This window comes from Columba livia, chromosome 6, assembly GCF_036013475.1.
Source record: "Columba livia isolate bColLiv1 breed racing homer chromosome 6, bColLiv1.pat.W.v2, whole genome shotgun sequence".
Lineage (NCBI taxonomy): Eukaryota > Metazoa > Chordata > Aves > Columbiformes > Columbidae > Columba > Columba livia.
In genome coordinates this window covers 11,135,139-11,156,710 of record NC_088607.1, presented here as the reverse complement: position 1 = coordinate 11,156,710, position 21,572 = coordinate 11,135,139, and positions in this window count along the sequence as shown.

Genomic DNA, 21,572 nt, shown 5'->3' with positions numbered 1-21,572 from the left:
GGCAGTTTAATTTGTGTTGTAGCTGTGTGTTTATTTAACATCTGACTTAATCTACAGCATTCACTACACATAGGTATTGCCACAGCAAGAGCAGATGCCACATTTTCAGCTTTCTGAAATGCAAAGCCTTGTTTCCCAGAAGCTCAGACATGCCCTGGATGATGGGAGCTGCATCCTTTTGCACCATGGTTTAAAAATAACACTTGCACACACAGGGTTGGCTCGGGAACAAGACGTGCTTTCCCCTGTTCCTGCAGTTTCCTGAGAGCACAGCCGGACGTTTTTAGCCCATGTTGGGGATGTCCCAGGGAAAGGAGCTGTGAAAGGGTAGCAGAGGTGGGGCTGATCACAGGAGATGGAGGAAGAAATAACTAAGCAGCTATTGATTGTAGGAGGAGGCTTTAGTATCAATTTATTATTGCACATTTTATTGTCTGCTGCAGATTTGTTTGTCATCATTCTGGTGCTGAGTGATTGTATCTCCACTCACTAAAAAAAGATAGCAAGAGGTTACAATGATTCGAAACCTGACTCAATGTTTTTAAAGCCTGACCAAAGTCAGAAGAAACAAAAGGTGGTTACCTGCATCTGAATCATGTATTGCTGTGATTACAACAGGCAGAGCTCTTCTCTTGTGAGGGATGCTTGGGGCCATCTATAATTTCAGACGTTGGTGACTTGTTGTGACTCTTTCAGTCATAATGGTAGAAAATAGGTAGGTCTTTTTAAAGTGTGACCTTCATGAGCATCACTATCAGAGACTTCATTTGCAGTCACCATAGACAAACATTCTCGGTATTCAGTGGTATATGTGGTAACAGAATTTGCTGTGCACAACCTTAACAAAATCTGGTTTGAGAAGCACTGGTCGACAGTGTATTTCCTCCTGCTTTGGGTACCTGGTACAAGACATTACCAGCCATGGTTCTCCCTTGACTTCCTTGGGGGTATCTGCCACAGTTTAACAGATTTGAGAACACAAAAGGGCAACAAACCATTTCTCCTGGTCCATCGGCTTGTTTTCTTCTATATTTAAGTGCAATTCTCTTGTAAGGGGCTTGTCAGGGCCACCCTGGCTCATAGCACAACCGAAGGAGCCTCTGTCATCTTGGATCCAAGTCACCCCTGGAGCCATGTCTCACCTTGCTGCTGAAATATGCCACATGGCTCTTGGTTGTATAAAGGTTTTGGTGTTCACTTGTTGGCAGAAGTAAGGAGAGTGCTTGAAGCAGCTTCTGTACAAAGGGCCAAGTAGGCAAGGTCTGACCGGCTGGGATAGGGCTCCAGGACCTATCACATCTGGGGTGGCACAGAGATGGTGATGAGGGAGCAGTCTTTACACTAGGAAGAATCAGATGACAATGTCAGGTAGCAGTTTTTAGAACAATAGAAGGTGATTTTTCACACAATTTGTCTTGCACACAGTGGTGAATGAAAAATCCACTGAGAGCTATTAAATACAGAGATTACCTTTGGTCTCTGGTATTTCTGGGGAAGCGTCACTTAGGCTTTCATGGCATTTATATCTTCCCCAGGCGTCTGTTACGGGCTGCTGTCAGAGACAGGATGCCTGGCTGTGACAACCAGACAGTTTGGCTGCCCTAGGAACAGCCTGTCCCTGACACAGGTACAAGACCACACTTCAAAAGTCACTGTCTTCCCATTGTTCATTTGCAATTCCCTGCTTGGGTGGAAGTTCTCACTGCAGTGGTGGTGAGGAAGCCCATCCCGCACTGAAATCTTCATGCCATTGGAGTGGGATGGTTGGGGGTTGGGAAAATCTTGCTGGACCACAGTGCAGACTGTTTCTGCATGACCCAGTCCTGAGTAGGTACTGATCACCTGCTCTGGCCCATAATGTGTGGATGGAGCAATGATTTACTAACATGTCGCTTTTCACATGTTCATATAGCCCTGGAGCCTTCAGACAAAGTCTGAAGAAGGCCCTGCCTGCTTTGTTGAGGGCTGCGCTGTCTGAAGGCCAGTGTTTGGAACTTCGCTGGGCTTTCTAGCAAAATGTGTAGGTTGCTCAAAATGGCAACTTGCCACTTGCATCATCAGTGCCACATGTTACCAATACAGGTTGGTTTTCAAAATGAGAATGGTGAAGGATTTCAGAGAATGTCAGAAGGGTCATTTTAGCTGTGCTCCAACTTTTCAGGCCTTACATTAGGGAAAATTGCATACAGGAGGGGGAGGAGGTGTAAGAGAAAGCAATGTGCCAAGTTTTGATCCTTCTGTGTATCAAATTTGTGTTCAAGATACTACGATGCTCCTCAGCTGCTGGTGTCCATGTCTTGCTCTCTCGAAGTGTTGCTGGATCAAGCACCAGCCTTTCACCACCAACCTGCAGAGCCTGCTCTTTGGAGACTACAGCCAAAGAGTTTTCTTGCTGAATAAGGAAATATTTCCTTTTTCATTATAGGAATAGGAATTTGTATAGGCAGAATGCTGTGATAGTGCCACAACAGAGTTAGAGGGGATTTCCCATAGGGACTTCTGCTCCCTGAAAGATTCTTAAAATCTGTGGTAGTATCTGTGGGCTAAGGACCATTAAGTCCTCATGTGGCCTCCTTGGTGTTTCAATACAGGAGGTATAATAGAGCACAGCTTGTGCAGAGAAGCCCTCTCACTTGTTCAGGGCTTCATTTCTCTGCTGTGGCCATAGTCTCAGAGGCAAATCCTGACCTGTAGCAAAAAAGATAAACAACTGTTTGGAGAATGTTTGGAGTCAACTCTCATTCTGGGGAGAAAATAATATTTCTACTGTCTCCCATCGTATAGGCATCAGAGGTGAGTCAACCTCACAGAATCTGAGTTGTGCAGCCATAAAAATGTAAGCTATATGGTTTTCACTACAGAGAAATACTCTTCTCCCAGGAGCAACATTAGTGCTTTGAAGAACTGACAACTCTTCTTGATTATATTTTACTTTGATTTCTGCTCCAGGCTCTCAAAGCTGCTGCTCAGGACTGTTGCTTTACTCCATGATTTTTTTTTTCTAGAACAGCAACAGGACAATGGCTAATTCCATAGGTAATCTAGAACTAATTTTCGTTTTATAAGACGACAAATTGCAACCACAAAAGACTCAATCACTTGGGAAATTGTGCTCTATGGCATAAACCTAAACTCTCCTGCACCATCCTCGTTTTGGATTCAGAGGGGACAGTTAGATGCACCTCATCTCTTGCTCCTGCCCAGGATGTCAGTTCCTACCTTCCTTGCCTGATGATGCCATTATTCAGTTGTCAAATCCTTAAACTAGCAGTAGGTGACCTCTCTTCTAAGGAGCTGCTAATGCTCTGCAACAAGTCTAGTGATTCTTCTTGCCTCATGGTACTTCGTAGGGCATGTGTATGCATCCATTTGTTGTCTTTTTGTCCTAAATTGTAAGCTTATTGAGACAGGGGCTTTCTGTTTCATCAGCACCTGGAAAGGGTCCCCAGCTGGATCCAGGCCTTACATCTGATAACAGGTGGTTTATATTTCATGACAGCACATTCAGTTGGCTTCTTAGGGAAGTTGTCTCCCTGCAGTAAAGGCCAAGTTCTTGTTACCTCACAGAAAATAATCAGATGAATAAATGAATCTTAAATTTCGGCTTCTAATCAGAGGATTTTCTGACAGAGGATAGCCCTGGTTTCCCATGGCCAGAGGTTTTCATCTCTCCTTCATAAAAAAGAAAAAGAGATAAAAATATTGTCTTAAAGGTGAATAGGTAATACAACAGTGACAAAAAATATCTTGTGCCTTATTCCTCCTATATATATGGAGCAAGAAGGGGAATCCCTCTGAAGGGACCTGGGTGAGGAGCAAGGACAGCAGTACCATGGGAGGAGCAGTGCTACACCATCGGTGTCAGGGGGCCTGGGACTCACCAAAACCCAGAGCATGAAGCTCGGTTCTGCAGTGGATGTTTCACCCCCACCAGGTGAGAGCAAGCGTGGCCACAGCATTGCCCTCCTCTGCTTCCCCCTTTTCATTTGCTGCTCCCCGCAGCAAACACCCAACCAAAGCTGCAGCACCACAACAGCTGAGGTTCACCTGCACTCAGTGTCACACCATGTCAGCCCTCCTGCATGCAGGGACATTGGTGTGTCCAGCTCACGTGAGTCACCCTTATCACAGCTCTACTCTCGGGGTGTCTGTGGGCCCAAAGGGAAAAGCAGGCTGCTGTCTGCAGAGGTGACATTGCTAGAAGGGCACTAGCCTGGTTTCAGTGTCCTGGTTTTATTTGTTCATCCAGTGGTTCCGCCCTGCGCCCCACCCCGATAGTGGTTAGCATGGCGTTAATTACTGGCTGCCCCAGCGGGGATTGCGTTAGGCTGAAGGACTCGCAGATCAGCCCGGTGTGGGTCACTCTGCCGGGGCAGGACGTGGTTAGTAGGACGCGGTGACACACTGCCCCGAGCAGCGGCTGGGAGGACTCAGCATGGCTGCAGGTGCTGGCAAAGCTGCGGCATGGCTGGGCAGCCTGGCTGAGCACTGGGTACATGTGCCCCTTGCATGGCATCAGCACAGGCTGTTATAACATAGCTCCCTGGGGTCTACTTATCTAAAAAGCCTCAAGGGCATGGCTTTCCTAGAAACTTCCAAAGAGAACCGATCTCCCCTTGCCAAGACAATATAACTATGTAACGGTGGTGTTTTTGTGGCTAAAGCCCGGGACAGGGGTTCATGCAATGTTGGTGTGGTACCAGCCATGCCGCTGCCTTCTATGCAACCTCAGGCAAACTGCTCAGCCTCTCTGTGCATCAGTTTCCACATGGGTCTGGTTGTGACAGGGTCAGGAGGCTGGGGATCCTCTGAGCTTCCCCAAGGGGAAGGTGCCTCATGTACTCAGAGGGACAACTAGTAGGTGGTCCTTATCCTGGCTTACTTTCTTCTTCTAAATACTAGACCTGTCTGCCTGGTGGTAGCAGCTGGATGCAGCACTGCCCACGTGTGAGCTGTACATCCCTTTCTCAGGACTTGCCAGCCCACAGCCCTTCACCACTACAGCTGAGAGAGTGGCTCTGCCTTTACAGCCCAGCACAGGGCGGCTCCAAAGCTCTTTCTGTTCTTTTGAAAGCTAATGTGAAAAATGATGATAAGCTAAATGTAGATCTATGCAGCAATTATGTGGGATTCCAGACCTTGCACCTGTAGCATAATACATAACAGAGCCAGTTAACTACCTCGTCTAATGATTTCTCTGAACAGCATGCAAATCACATTATGCAGGGTGAGCTGAAAGCTATTTTTCAGTCAAAGCTGATGAGCTTGCAAAGACTTTCTTTCTCCAGCTCTCTCTGACTGCAGGTTTGTCCTATTCTCTTTGGAATCCTTCCTGTTATTTTTCTACCTTCCTGTTGCAGGATGCAACATTCATTACAATAATAGATCAAACTTTGAGTGGAAAAACTCTGCTTTGCAGTTGTCTTCAAGATTTCCCAGTTTTGTTCCTGTTTACTGATCTGCAGCCCTGACCTCTCAGCTCACCCTGCCAGGTACGACACTGTAATAACAGCAAAAACAAACCCAGCAGGCCCGTGTGCATACCCATAATCAGCAGGTAGAGTGTTTTCACAGGATACTTTGAGCGAAAGATAGAACGTGAAGCTTTTAATTTGAATGATCACGTGTCTAGGCATTAAGATAATTAGGATTTTGTACGGGGGGATATGAAATTATCATATTTGGTGAGCTCACGGTGGCTAAAAATAACCAAGGCAGACCCCTGCATGTCAGGGCAGCCCTCTCAGGCAGATGTACGGATATGGGCATTTTATGCAATGTGGGCAGTCAGACACTGGGACAGGGTCCTGAGGAGGTTATGTAATTGCCATAATTGGGGATACTCAAAACTTCACAGGAGAAGGCCTCAAAATACAAAGTTGTCCCCATTTAGAGTGGGGTTTGGGACCTCAAGAGACCACCTGGGGTGTTCTGAGACGCTGTGTGCCCTACCAGAGCTCTTGTAGCATCGCCAGCAGTGGCAGCAGGACTCCCTGCGGAAACCTTTCCTGGTGAGGAGCTGCCACTTGGACAGTGACTGAGCTGGAGAGAAACAGCTCAGTGTTGCATTAGGACATCGGGTGTTTGTGCAGTTTGCTAAAAAACACACAAAGAGCTCCTGGGAAGAACTGGAGAAGGACCATTGCGTTGCTGCTTCCTGTCCCTCATTGTAGTCATAGTTAAGATATATTTAGAGGACTATTTCCAAAAGCATTTTAAAACCAAAATCCTGTTACCTGAAAGGAGAACTGAAATACTCAGTCCTTAAGTCACATATAAAAGACAAATGTGGGCATCTAGTAATGAAATTCTCACCCGGTATTAATCACCAAAACACGAGGTATAAACTAGTTGTATAATTCTTCCTGTAGTTAAAGAAAAGAAGCACCTGGGAAAGTCAGTTTTACTTACTTTTTTAGCTGTCATCTTAATGTGGGATAAGTAATTCTCTGGAGGTACCTTTGCTTAGGGGCTTAGATAACTGGGAAAGACTGAACTCCTAAATATCAAACAGGCACGGGCAGAAGACAAATCCCACCCTAATAATGTAGCTTCTCTGGGAACTCAACCCAAGCTTAAAATTCCTGTATCAATTTCTTAACCTTAAAAAGTCTAGTGCTTTAGAAACCGCAACCAGACAGCCTGCTCTGGCTCTCTGTGCCTAAATGTTTTTTAATCTGGCCAGAGATGGTCCCAGCAAGTGCTCCAGATTCTCTAGAGAGATACACGGGAGGAAGTTTTGAGGCGGAAGAGCAACAGCAATGCAAATTTGTTTGGAGGGTTTTTTGTTGACTGGATTTCTGTGGGTTTTCTGCTTGTTTGCTTCCTGTTACTCTTATGTTATCAGCATGGAAATATTAAATTATGTGACCAATGTAGCCAGTAAGACTAGCCACAACTATTATATAATGTCTGGTTGCAGTAAACATCTCAACAATTATTTCTTTGATTGCAGTGCAAACATATCCTGTGTACTATATGTGGGTTACCGGGTAGAGTTGTATCATGACTCAGGATGAGCCAATATCATAAGCAACTGTTAATGAAGGGTGGGATTTTCATTAGTTTCTTTGTATTGACCTATTTCTGTTCCTACCACAAGCAGCAGCTGAAGAGGGAGGCCCTGAGGAAGGGAAATCTCAGATGACTTATGGTTCTTGGGCACTTGTTTGTGTCAGAAGGTGGGGGCGGGTGTGAGCTGGGCATTTATCCCAGCAGAGGCTGAGCAGCATCTCAGGGATGGGAGGAGTGGTCCTGCGCTCCCACAAAAGGTGGGAGCACTCAGGCTCCTGCCTCCCTGCATCCTGCATCCCACCAGCCCAGGGCCTGTGCGGTATAGGTGTAGGGTTTAAAAAAAAAATCTGTCACGGATGGTTAGACATAAACACAGTGTCTCTGGCTCAGGAAACCCTTTGGCCACAGAAGGGAGAGCTGGGGAAGCTTCACCGCCTGTTCAACCTCATACTTTTCCCTTAGGCATCTGCTGTGGGCAACTTGGAGACAGGGCACTGGGTTAGAGGGATCTTTGGTCTCTCCCAGGATGACTGTTTTCATGTTGTATTCAGTTGGATAGTTTGAGACTCCTTCTGTATTAAAAATAAAAGCCTTGAACTTGCATATTTCCTTATGGAAAAAAATAGCTATCTTGGGATCCTGCTTATATAAACTGGAATAACTTTTGTTCTCTACCCCACCAAAAGAAAAGCAAAAGGCTTTTATGGTGTATAAGACACTAATGAACAGGGTTTCCTCTGAACAGAGGATGTCTGGAGCGCTGCTAAAATCTCCACTCCAGAGAGGTTCTGTCCCTCACTCTGGGGACACAGGATTTTACACAGCCTTTCTGAGCTGTTGCAAAACCACATCCCTCTGATTTTAGTAACAACTTTTACTGACTTATCCTCTCATTGTACCTATTTTATGATATGAAAATAGCACCCCGCTCTCAAAGGGGGAGAACTAAGAGGCTTTGTGACATGCTAAAGGGAGGGAAGTCAAATTGTTCTCCCAGTTCCACCTTTCACTTGGAAAGGGAAAGCAGCAGAGCAGTTTTCAGGAGCCACAGCCCAGCCCCATTATGGAGGAGACAGCTTTAGACAATTTAGCCCATCTAAAAAGAAAAATTATGGAAAAGTGACAGAAACAGGGAGGTAAAATGTGACTTGCTGACAGGGAGATAAAAATTATACCAAGTCACAATCAGATACGGGAACAAAGCAGTGGTTTCCTGACAGCCAGTCTGCTCTCTCTGCAAATGCTATTCGTCGGGTAACAAAGTTATTCTCATGAATCATTGCCTTGTAAGAAATTTTAGAAAGCTCACAGCAGTGATGGAGTGATTGACTGGATTTTGAGCTTTCCCGTTCAATCCTGGGAAAAGCCCACACAACAGGACAAGAGGGAATCTATACCTGAATACCTGAAATGCCCTGCAAGGAAACGGATAGCATGAAAGGTCAACAGTGCACTGGTTTGGGGGGTTTTTAGAGTCTAAGAGATTTTTCGAGAGTTCCTCTGCAACTGAGAAGCAGAAGTAGTTTGGATTTTTCTATTTTGAAGCCTTCCTGTCTATAATCTAATTTAGGACGTAATTAAGGGATTTTTTTTTTAAAGAGAGAACACCAAAAAGAACCTAAGAACTACCAATCTCTGGTGTGTCAACCCCAGACAATGTCTCAGATGAAATAGGAGCTTTCTATCTGTACAGTTTCACTGCCGTACATATTTATTTCTGGTAGATAGCTGTCTGGTTTTCCAGAGTGGCTCAAGTGCTGCTGGTGTGAACCAGAGCTGGTAGGGGCATGTAGGGCACATCCTTGTCCACCTGCTTTGGCATGTGCATTCACTCTGCTCTGTGTTTTACTGAGCTGGGGCTGGGGGGAAGCAGCTAGCTGTTAAATCTACTGCTTTGTATTCTGAATTCCCTGGGAAGCCTAGAGTGCATAAAGTGCTTCCCAGCTTGGGAAGGGTGTTGGATTCATCCTACATAGGTGTTACAAATTACCATTAGCTTTATTGCCCCCAAGTTCTTCACTGTAGTATGCAAAGTTGACTTTGTAGTAGCCCAGAATATTTTCCACGTTCATGTGTAACTACTGCACCTTCCCTTCGGATTCTCCACTGCTGCATGATTCCTGTTAAGCATCTTAGGTTATAAATGCCTTGAGACAGAAATGGTCTTTTGGGTCTGTGTTAATCCAGTATCTGGCTTCCTGCCAGTCTGGCCAAAGGCTGGAGTACCTTAGTACCTCCACATCACAGAGAAAGATTAATTACAACAACCCTCAACCATGTGCATGTCTCAGTAATGAATCCTTCCCACATCTCTGTAGGACCAGTGCATATAGGAGAACCCTCAGCAGGGTGTGATTTTTACAGTGCTCCAGCACAAAAAGTCCACAGACATTTTTCATGCACATTAAGCGTCGGATATCGTGTGCCACTTTTAAAATGGAGAAATCTGGCTCCTGTGCTGTGCTCAAGCTTTCCACAAGAAGCACTTCGCCAGCGCAGAGTGGTTTGTGCTCTGAGCATCACTAGCCCCTTTGTAAGGGTGCAGAAACTGGGATGCAGGGTGCAGAGAAGATTATAACCAGCAAAAAACATTCACTGTTTGGACCTTTATGCTCCAGTCAGATATCGCTGGCTGCCCCACAGCTCCCCATCACAGTGTCCCATGTCCCGGAAGCCTCCCGGGTACAATTCTGCTTGCTGCCTACAGCTGGATGTAATGTCATTCTTTGCTGCTGCTGTAGGATTGACTCCCCTGTAGTTGCATTGCCCCAGCTGATAAGACCCCATGGGCCATGCTCACAGCAGAGGTGTCAGTGATGAATTTGAGGACTCAAGGAATGAGGGAGGAGGCTTGTTGTTGGAAAGACCTTACACATGGGGTGACTTTCTTGTAGGAAGGAGTCCTTGATGTGGGTGTTGCAGAGGAGCTGGGTCTGTTTTGTGTTGCTTGAGTCATAAGGGATCAGTGCTTGCAGGAATAAACGTGCCAGTAGTAGCATGAGTGGGTGGGAGACAAAACAATATTTGGGGTTGGTGCCTTCCAGCTCCTGCTCTGGCCCAGCCCTGTCACCTCCCACTTCTCCTCCGAACCACAGGAAAGGCTGCTTGACTGCTGCCAAGGGGGAGCAGTTGGCGGCTTTACCTCAACACATTGCTCATGTGCAAATTAAGCAGCAGCATAAACAGGGAGGCGGGAGCAAATGTGATCTATCTTCTGGACAGAGTCCCACCAAACAGAGTGGGAGCCGGATGGGAGCTGGGTGATAAATACTTGGTGCTCGAACCGGACATCTGGCAACTCCTGCCAAGGGACTTAGCCTGGAATGTGCAACTTGCCAGTTTGGGTTCATGGAGTCAGTGTAATATCAACCTTAATGCCTGGGTATAGTCCTCCCATTTACTATTTCCTACACCTCCTTCTGGGGTGTGTCTGGACCAAGACAAGCAGCACTGACCACTGTAAAGACTTAGCTGGCTAAAGAGGGATGTTGATTCATGAATCCGTTGGTCATCTTGCAGGTCCTTAGAGTGGATTAATACATTCCTGGGCCTTTTTTTTTTTTTTTTTTTGTTTCCATTTTGCTCCAGTTCATCTACATCCACTTCCCTCTTTCAGGCCCTGGGGACTTCTGTAGTGCAGGGAGCAGGGTCCATCAGGGGAAGTCACCAGACATTGTGCTACATAATGTAGGAGCTGTGGCCAAACCAGTGCGGCTGCAGTAGCTTCTGTCCATCCTGGTGAGGAGCAGCTCCTATCTTTATATGAGGATGTGGGTGTCACTGAGAACTCAAAGGTCATCCCCTGTTTTAGGAGGTGGAGGCTTGAATGGAGGAAGGAGAAGCTTACAGCCAACACCTGACTCTGCCGGTGTTTAATTATCTAATGTGTCAATGCACAAATATCAGCTCTGCTGACCTCAAACATGCAAAAATCCTGAGTCAACACACATCCCTGTTTCCCTCTGTGCAGGATTTCCATGCAAAGAGAATACATTGGGGTTCTTGTTTCCTTCTTCCATCAAAGCCTTCAGGTGACATGGTTTGCCTTTGTCTTTAACCAAAGCAGCTGCCTTGGGGTAATCTGTAGGACAACAGGAGCTGGGCTTAGAGACCACCTCACAAGCTCTGGCTTAGGCCCTCCTGGCTGGGTCACTGGGATTTTGTGGTTAAATCAGGGTCCCCAAACCCCGCAGCATCAAACAAGAGGACTGGGGCTAAAGCACTGTGCCCAAGTGGAGATGTGATGACGAGAGGACTGGGCAGGGGGGCTTAGTAGGCATCTGGATTTGGATGTGTTGGGGTTTTTTTTTCAGTTTTGTTTTTTTTTTTTCCCTAAGCAAAGATTCCTAATATTTAGGAATGGCTCTCCTATTCAGAAGCTTATCTCAAATGATCTGAGGACCACTTTGATAAATGACCAGCAGAACTTTACTGGAATGTGGAGCAATTCTTTGTAGAACACTCGCCTTCACAATGTGGAGCAATTCTTTGTAGAGCACTTGCCTTCACGGAGAGCACCTTAAATATTTAAATCAGATGTCTTGTGCTTTACAGGGATTCCAGACAGAATCTTAGATGAGAGGTTATAGCATGTGTGATGACTCACAGCTCAGATGGAGAGGAACTTGGGTTTGCCTTGTTGTGTTGTCATGGATGCTGATGGTTTCCAACTGTACCCCACAGTGGGGATCTCTCTTATGGGTTTTTTTTGGTAAGCATAACTTTTTTTACATTTCGTTTTGCAGGTTTGGTGATTTTTTACATTTTTACATTTCCTTTTGCAGGTTTGGTGAAATTCCATTTTTGCTCATACCAGCGTTATCTGATGTGGCTCTACTGCAGTTGACGTTTGTGCTTTGGAACTTTTAAAACAAATATTGCATTATTGCCCAGCCCTTCAACATATCCACCTATATTAGCACCTCCAGGCTGAGTTAACGACAACTTTTATCAGCAAATTCCAGTTTAGTTTCAATTTTGCAGCTGACATTACGCCATGTTGCCAATGATTTCAGAAAGAGCCTTGAGCAGTTTGAGATGAGACCTGTCAAGATACAGTCTTTGTGCTCGGTGCTTTTATGTCTCTGCTCTGTGTTAACCTGTCTGCACCTAGACTGCGAGCCTCTTTATTTACCTCAACCTTTCATTGTGGGATTACTCCTAATGGTGACGGGTCAATAGGGCCTTTGTAACCTTCCACCTTCCTCAGGTGCTCCCCTTTGTTTAATACCAGCTAAAATGTTTCAAACAAAGCACAGAGGCTCAGACCACTTGTACTGGTTGGGTAGGTGCTATGAATTAGTTGGCAGGTTTTAATCCAGTAAAGCCTAGTTAACGCTGTCCTTGTGCAGTAAGCTGATTATGAAAAATAGGCATGCTGTGTCTTAGCAGACGCCTGAGATCAGATCAGCCAAATGCAGTTAGACTGGCCAAGCAACTTTTTTTTTCTTTTTCTTTTTTTTTCTTTCCGCTTTTAACCCCCGCAGTGCTAACACTGCTGTAGCTTTGCAGCCAGGTCAGCTTAGGATGCAGTGATGGCAATTGGCTGCCATCCACCTGCCGAGGTCACTGGGATTAGAGGAGCTTCTGCAGGAATGCTGCGAGCTCACGTGAGCCCTTGGCAGCTGCTCCCTTGCCCTTTGGCTGCAGGGGCCGTGCAGCCCTGGCCGGGGGACAGGGGGTTGGGGTGCACGGAACCAGGGGGAAGGTGGCTGCAGTGAACCCGGATTTGTTCCTGCTGCCCACATTGGTAACACACCCACCACCCCTGCGTATGGGACAGGAGATAAGTGGGGTGCTTTGCTCTCCATCTTCCTGGCTGGCAAGTGTAGGGAAGGTTCTGGCTTCCTAGAGAGCAAAACATCCTCAGGCACCAAGGGTCACACTCTTGCGTTTCACCACCAGTGCTGGAAATGTCCATGTGCCACTGCTCTCCCACACAGGAGACAGGTCAGGACACAAAAGCTGCCCCCATGAACAGGGAGACTCAGTGGGTTTTGGAAGTCCAGTGCTCGAGGGGGACCTCTGAATCCACCCCTGGTTTGGGGTCTGAGAGTGTTTTCTGCGGTTCCCCAGGGTGGATCCAGGACACCTCAAGCCTGCAGGGAAGGTTTCCAGTCCCAAGCATGGCTCCTGAGTGAGTATTTTAGCATTTCACATCTGAATACAGGCTCTGTTGAGCAGTGCGGAGAATAAAGCTCCCATTTAGGATATTGCTGCTGCCTAAGAGGCTTTAGGGATTGTTAAACTCTTGTCTCTCAGGAAATAGTCTGGCTTCATCTGTTGCCAATTAGAGCCACGGGGCAGCGCGGAGGCCTGGGGTGAGTGTTTGCAGCTCACTGACCTCTCTGCCCACCTTTGGAGCTGTGCATGGAGGTAACGTGGGAGCACACAAAGTGGTGAAGCCCCTGCTGCAAGAAGCTGCCAAAGGCCATCTGTGGCTGTGAAGAAATTGGGATGTGGAGGAAGGATTGGGCATCATTCAGCTCAGCACTGGCATGAATTAGTGCTTCCTGTGCACGCACAGATTGGGGCTAAAACATTCCACTTTTTAGATCCGTTTGCTTCAGGGGTATTAAAACAGCTTTAAAATAGGAAATGGGACATCAGCTGGCCAGCAGGACACAACAGACTGTGTCCCCCTGCAATGACCTGTCTGCGCCGGTCTACCTGCACATGCTCCCTCAGTCAGCACCCCAAAGAGTGGGGCTCTTGGGGTAGTTTGGGCATTAAAAGAGACCAACTTGTGTGTGAGTTTTGGGCTGCCAGCAGCTCTGTCATGAGAAGGTGGCCATAACCTCTCAGCATGAAAGAGCACTGAGGACTTGCCAAACAAGAAACGTATAACAAATTCAATCTCCTGTGAGTCTACAGGGGAAACCTCTGAAGTGGTTGTAATCCCGCTCTCGGTTATTGCACAGCGTGTTGCTGGCTCTGTTCCTGGTGAGGGTGAGGAGGGAGCTGGGCAGCCACGTGCTGCACAGGTGGATGTGCAACCGCAACATGGCTCTCGGAGCCGGAGCTGTGTGGAAAGCAGAATATCTTCAGATACTGGGCTAGGGTTTGGCAGAGAACCGCCACTCCATGTCCTGCATCCACCCTGCCCAGGCACCCTGGCATCATGGGTGCATGGAGGGTGCAGCATTCGCTGTCCTTCCCAGCCCTGAACTTGGCAGACTGAGAGCTGCAGCAAAGCAAAGCAAATGCTGGTGTTCCATTTCTGGAACCTTTCGCTACCCAAACCCTGCAGTGTTTGCTTGGTGCTAACCTAAATTAGTGTTCAGCTCTCCTGGAGTACCTCTGAGTGTGTTATGAGTTTGTAGACCCAACTGTCTGGAAACCTGGTACCCCCAGGGGCTTGTTGACTTTGCTTTGTTGCTCATTTTGAATACCAAGTTTGAAAGGCAACCTGTGGCTTTGTACTTATTTCCAGCCTCTGTTGACCTACCACATTCTTCCAGCTCCAAGAGCCTGTGTTTTTTTTCATCTTGATCCACCGGTCTCCAGGTGACAGACTTGCCCCCTGCCATGCTGCCCCTTGCTCTGCTGAGGCAGCCTTTCCTCTGCAGCCACTCGTTTGCCCAGTCATATCTGCTTTCAGGGTCAAGTTCCCAGTTCGCCTCCCCTGGGTCCTATTTGGCTAGTAAGTGTTGACTCATCAGTGGTTTCGCTCCCCTGGTTTCATTCTGTATGAAATCAGGACATGCAGAAGGCTGGGTCACCCAGGAGGTGGGCAGGCTGCCCTCACTGGTCCAAGTGCTGCCCTGGAGAGCTCTTGGTGCAATCCAAAGGGGGTCCAAATATCCCATTTCTGCACACAGCTTTGGGAAGGAGAGTTCCTTGGAGGGACCTGGCTTTTATAGCGTGTTACTCTACCCTTTCCACTGTGCTTTACTAAGAAGGGGGAAAAAACAGAGAGAGGTCTTCTGGATCAGGGAAGGTCCTGAGACATCAGACATGCATTAAACTTTGCAGTGCCTGGGTGCTGGTCAGGTGGCAATACTGTCTTGATGAGTTAGGGAAGGGCAACCTTTGCAAGACATTTCTCTGATATCAAACACCTTTGGGCAGACTAGTCACTGGCCAGCAGAACAGGGGGTCCTGTGGTAGATACATAACGCCAGACACCAGGACTCTGTGTCACCTAAGACCTCAGTGTATAAGGAACATCTTCTCACACTGTACAGCCAGTGAAGTCTACATGGGGTTTCACAGGGGCTTGACTGGAAGAGGACTCAGAAAGTCCTCACAGATGAACTGACCTAAGGCAATGTTGGTTCTCATTCTTGTTTCTACGCACATGAGTGGAGGATCAGTGGGCAGGGGAGAGAACTGGCAGTGGAGAGTCACACATGCAACGGAAAAACACAGATCTCAGCAAAGCCTGATACAGGAATTACTGAAAGGGAATGTGAAGCTTGTTTGTTTTTGGGTTCTTCAGTGCCATGTTTCTCCAGCTAATTAATTACCCTAATGAGTGTGATGCTCTTACCAGACCTGGGAGGCAGTCCACCTGTGGGAGAGTCGGGGAGAAAACGAACAGTAAATTAGAGTACAAAGAGTGGTAGGGAGATGTAAAGTTTGCCATTGACCATGAGCAAATTCAATCAGGCTGTGTCTTTTCCTCCTCGCTTTGATGTTGAGGGGCAGATGCTGCGAGCTGTTTGCTCACTGCAGAGTCGCTGGGAGCATTGCTGAAGGCTGGGGAGGGAGCAGTGTGCACAGCTCCCTCCCACGTTTGCAGCGCTCACCAGGAACGCCATGTCTATACCAGCAGTGTTACCACATCTCTTCTCGCTGAAAACAGGAGTGAAATCTCAGGAGCAGGCGCTGTGACTCCCTGGGCAAAGGAGAGCAAGAACCAAATCTCCTCTGCCTTGAGAGCTGTAAAGCCCAGGTATGAGTGGTGATAGAAGATGCAAGCTCTTTCCACAGATACAGCTGTGAGTGTCAAATGCTCCCAAACCTGCTGATGTTTGTTGATGCTGCAAATGTGATGCTCCCCAGCAGGTCAGGGGCAGAAAATGTAGATGTGAGTGGGTGTATAATGAAACCCCTGCACCCTTGCACCACTGTCAGATTGCATCATGCTTCAAATGAGACAAACAGATTGACAGGCTGGGGAGCCCAGCCGTTCTGCCTGCTGACTAATCTCTCCTCCACACGCCTCTGGCTGCTGAGCCCTGCCGTGGGCTGTTGGTGTGGATGAGCCCTATAGCTTGGTTTGGTAGGGTCTTCAAGTGGCTTGAATGGCAGGAGGAAACCCAAAGCTGGGGACTCTTTACCAAAGCCTTACATCCACAGTGTTTTGAGCAGAGCGTAGCGGCATCGAGCGACTCTCTAGAGCATGTGATGATACAGAATAAAAGTGTGGGTGGCAGGGGATGTTAACATGCTGGCAGTAATTCCCAGCTCCGTGACAATGAACCACCGATATCATCACACATGCTGGGCCAGATCCAGCATTCCTGCTCTTGCCTGAGACCCTGATGAAAGCTATGGGAATTGCTATCTGAGATAATGATTGCAGGATCAGGCACATGATGACACCTTGCTTTTCTTATCTTGTTATCTCTGGCACTGTCTTTCTCTCTCTCGGTCTCTTTCCAATACTTGCAATGTTTCATTCAGTGCTTATGAAGTGAGAGAGTTCTAGAATGCACATGATCCCTGGAAACTCCACAAGCTTATAGGGAAAACGCTCTTCTGCTTTGTTTTCAGCAATTAAATTGCATCAGAAGATGCCCAAATCCATGTAATGTCTTGCTGCTCTTGCCCTGGGCAAGCAATTTCTGGATGATCTGCAGTGAGGAGCCACTGAGGAGGTGGGCTGTGCAGCAGGGCATGGGGAAGGGGTCCAGGGAATGCTCTGCAGTAAGATGTCTTGGAGACCACCTTTGTTTGGAGAATACTTTTGATACCGCACTCTTGACAAAGCCAGATACAGATTACATGGTGAAGAAATCTTATCAAGCATGTTTAGCCAATTCAAGTGTTTGTGTGATTGCTGCTGCCTCTGTTTTCATGCCCTTCTAGGAATCCCCACAGTGCAAGGCATAGCACCTTGGATCCCCACAGGTGGAGCTACACCAGTTCTTTCCCAGAGGATGGCAAAGTGAATTTGTCTTTCCTTCTGCACACTGGGAAGAAATGCAGGAAGCATGACCTGTGTGCACTGTTCACCTTTCAGCCTTCCTGAAAGCTGCAGCCTTGATGAAAGTGAAACATTTCCCTTGCCCAGGAGGGCATCTCTCCCCTGCTGACAGGTACCCTGAATTAAAGTGGGAAGTGTTGGTGTTTGCAGACAACCCCAGAAATGGCCTGGAAGTCTGATACAGCTCTGTAAGTAACACTGAGCACTAGATGAACAATGAAATCCTTCTAAATTTGGGTGAATTCAAAGGTAGTTGGAGTATTGGTCATGGCCTGAACTGGAAGATGTGCTACCGAAGCTGCTGGCGCTGGAGGACTCACACGCTGCTCCCCTCAGGACCGTGTGTCCCCCATGCTCAGGTGCAGCTGGAGCAAGTCTCAAGCTTTGTTGCTGCCTGGCCAGGTGATGAGGAGCACAGCAGCCCTGGGGCAGGGGCCATGCGCCTCCCTCCCAGGCAGATTTGGCAGATGCATTGCCCTTCACAAGAGGCCAGATCCCAATGTGGAGGTTGGCATTTGAAGAGGGATGGAGGAGGCAGAGCTGCTGCTGACCTTCGGGTGGGTCTCAGTCAATACAAAGTTTCCCATTTATCCTGGCTGAGGCTTAATGTAAGCATAACCCAGTTGAGTTTTCTCTTTGTCTCTAGCATAGCAGAAGGAGAGTTTCTCCTGCCCAGTAGAGGAGAAGTTACTGAACTATTTTACTTTGCATCAACCCAAATGGTTAGAAATGGAAAATTAATCTTAATAGTTTGTGCACTGTTGATCTCTCTGCCCACGGACAGGCAGGAGACTTGTGTACTCTTGCATTTGAATGCTCTTCACACCAAATGCAAGAGAAAATGAAGAGAAGTTGTAGATCATTACTTCCCCATAAGGGAAGGTGGTCCCTGGTTTGGGTGAAAGCAGAGATGTACTTCAGAGGCTGTTTTAAACAACTGCTAGTCTCAAGTGGGCTGTAGCCACAGCAGATGTAAATACTCAACTGTCTTCATATTTTTCTGTGTTGCCCAAGGATCCCACCTGTGCTGCACTCCTCATGTTCGGGCTGGAGCATGTACCTACCGGAGCAGATTGAGAGGAACTGTGCCAACAGGGACCCAGCAAGTACAAATCCTGCATCATTCAGAGGTGCTGAGGCTGGAGACATTTTTCAAGCCCGTTGGGTCAGCTTCATGTGAGCTTTATCCTCTGAGGTGACAGTGGCCATAGTGAGGTGAATACTGACTGTGTAGTGGCTTCAAGGACCACCATTCCCACCATCAGGACTGGGAAGGTGGGTTCACTCCTAGAAGAGGGCTGGTGGCACCATCCTGCAGTGCTGCTTGGTGCAGACCCTGGTCTGGGGACCAGGAGCTGTAGCATCCCCAACTTCAGCCCCGCACATGGTCACACAAAAGGGACAGCTCTGCTCCTCCTTCTCTCTATGCTGACAGCATCTTTTTCCTTCTCTGTTTCCCTTCTGTAAGTACTTTGATCTCTGTGTGGATTCAGTGCAAAAGCTGGGTGTTCCCATACACCTCTTTCTCACTTGCCATTGCAAGTATCAGTTGCTTTGATGACATGTTACAATTTTGTCTTTAAAAATACTGATGTAGTTTATGGCTGGTGTTGCAAGCATGCAGGAAGATGTCCTTGTCAGCTTTTAAACACTTATAGCTGTAAAATAGCTTCTTTCGCAGGAGACGACACCAGCTCGCCCATTAAAGGATTCACTCTCCTGCCTGCTCATTTCACAGCAATAAAAGGGCCAGTCTGAACTATTACAAACATGGCACATTTGTAGCTCCAATACAGTGAGTTGCCAGTAGGTTTCAGCCAGTGTGTCTGAACATGGGACAGCCTTGTGATCCCTGTATCTTCACATCACGTATGCAGTTTCATAATTTTTAAGGCGTGACGATCTGATCCAGCAATTCCAAAGCCAAACCCCGTAACTCCTACTTGACTAGAGCATTTTTTTATTTGAAGACCTCAAGCGAGGGGGGAAATTCCACCACTTCCTTCGGTAGTTTGTTCCAGTGGTTAATCATCCTCACTACTAAACATTTAAGTCCTGTTTCTCACATAAACTTGGTTGACTTTTGCTTCCCATCACTGCCTTTTTGTGCTGGTCTCATCCACCATGTACCATGAAAGCGGGTCAGATGGCTGAGAGCATTTAAAGTTCAAGTTCTAGTAACCCTGCAAAACTTTCTGTAAGTCTGAAACTTCTTTTCTCCTGGAAAGTGGTGGGCAAAATATTTTGCAGCAGCTGTTGAGAAATAACCCTTCTGACTTGGAAGAACTGACCTCCACACTCTCCTCCCTCTCTGCCTCTGATTCTGTCACAGATTTTTCTTCTGCAGCTAATTAAAAGGGAATCCCCTGCTGGAGAACGAAACAGAAATAGAAAATCCTTTTTCAGGAATAGGCACTATGTAGCTCATCAAGCTGGGATTGCATTGTTAGGAGGAAACTTTCGTAAATTGGGCCCACAGCACTAGCATCGTTTTTAGTTCTGCAGAATAAGCTGGCTGACAGCCTGCTGTACAGACGCAACCCAGTCCTTATGTGTGATAGCAAAAGAAAATGCCTCAGTATGAGTTTAATTACAGTTGTTTTTATAAATCCTTTGCGACGCACATTTCAGATAAAACAACCTTGCAATTAATCATGTAGACAGAAGCCTGCTGTAACCAAAATCTGACATCAAATCTGTCTCTACTTCCACATCCTTTATTGAACTCTGATATAAAAGGAGAATAAAAGTGTTTGAGGAGCTGCAAGAGAGAATTCCCATATCTGGATGTTTTGCAGTGTGGTAATGAGGCTGAAGTTACAAGCTGGAGCTATTAGCATTTAACAGCAAGGAAATATCAACACAATTGCTGCTTGCTGATGGGCTTCATCTCCCACTGACCTGTGCTCACTGGAGAATTAATGGGATGGTATTTGACGTGACAGCAATGCGCTTGTAATGTCTCGTAATCCCAAATGTCAGGGTCAAAACTCATGTCAATCATTCCTCTGACATGGGTGCCTGAACAGCCTGGAAGGGAGGGAGGGAATCATTTCCAGCAAAGTATTTAATGAGTGTCCATCACAAGACAGGGTTTATTTCTGGCAGTGTGGCCATCTCCTACTGCACTGAGCTCAGCATGTCACATCATCTCCTGCCTCCCCCATCCATGTCGGCGTTGTAGCCAGTGTGACAGACACTCACTGTATCTTCTCCCAGGGTGTCCAAAATGATCTGATTTAGGCTGACAGCTACAATACACAGCAATAAATATGTATTGTAATGGCCCCATCAGTTGTGACTGGACTGGAGAAATGCCTCCTCCCAAGTACTGAATTTGCAAAAAAAAAAAAAAAGAATGGAAGCTGCATAAATGGATAAGATTACTCACTGTGAAAAATGGTGGGTGCTAAATTCTGGCTACAGTTAAGCACTTTGGGGTTGGGGTTTTAATTTGTTTCCATTGTAGCTGACTTTTTGCATGTCTCTGTGCTTGTGTCTAGATACAGCAGCCTGGAAGATGTCAGGACCCACCTGTCCAAGTCATTATCTGGTGAGCTAGAAAACTGCCCTATTTATGGCGGGACTGAGACATTTCTCCCAGCTCTTTCAAGACTCGTGCCAGGTTATATACCTGTGTAGTCCTCATCACAACCTGCCCTGAGCTCCTCCTTCTCTGAGATGTACAAAGTGATCCGTAGTTCCATGTTCCCACCTCCCTCAGACGATGCCACAATTTTTCCTTTATCTTCTTAATTCCAACCCTTTTCAGCTCTATTAACTGAGAGGTTGTGGAACAAGGGATCTTTTCCACAATCCAGGAGGGTAGTCAAAGAATCTTGTCACTGTCGCTGACTGGCACAACTCCTGGGAGACACGGTCCTATTTTTGGTCACAGGTAACTGATGGCTTTGTGCATGGGATCCCTCCTATCTCACTGCAGGTCCTACTCTGGATTCAGAGGGATGTTTGAAAGTCCTCTGTAATTTCTTCCTCAGTTAGGAGTCTCTTGTCTTTTTTGAAGTGCAGAAACCATTTGGAAAGGACAACACACTGTATGTTGTCTTCTATAACAGACAGAGCATTGCCACCATCAGAGGGCTGGAGGATCACAGGTGGCTTTTCCAAACATCAGGCCCCATTGTTCCTCTTGTGCACTAGGGTGGATGTGCAATGTGGGGGCCTTTAACTTAAACGTGAAATGAAACACAAAATTATTATGTTCACATCTGCCTGCAGAGTATCCAGAGTGCTTCTATTGTTGATTTATGCCATGGGAAATGGAGAGGATCGGAGCACTAAGGCCCCTGGTGTCTCCCACTTCCGCACTGTCCCAGAGCACTTCCCACTGAAGGCAGCCAGCCCCGAGCCCAGCTCCGAAATCCCAAGTGTCTCAGATGGCGAG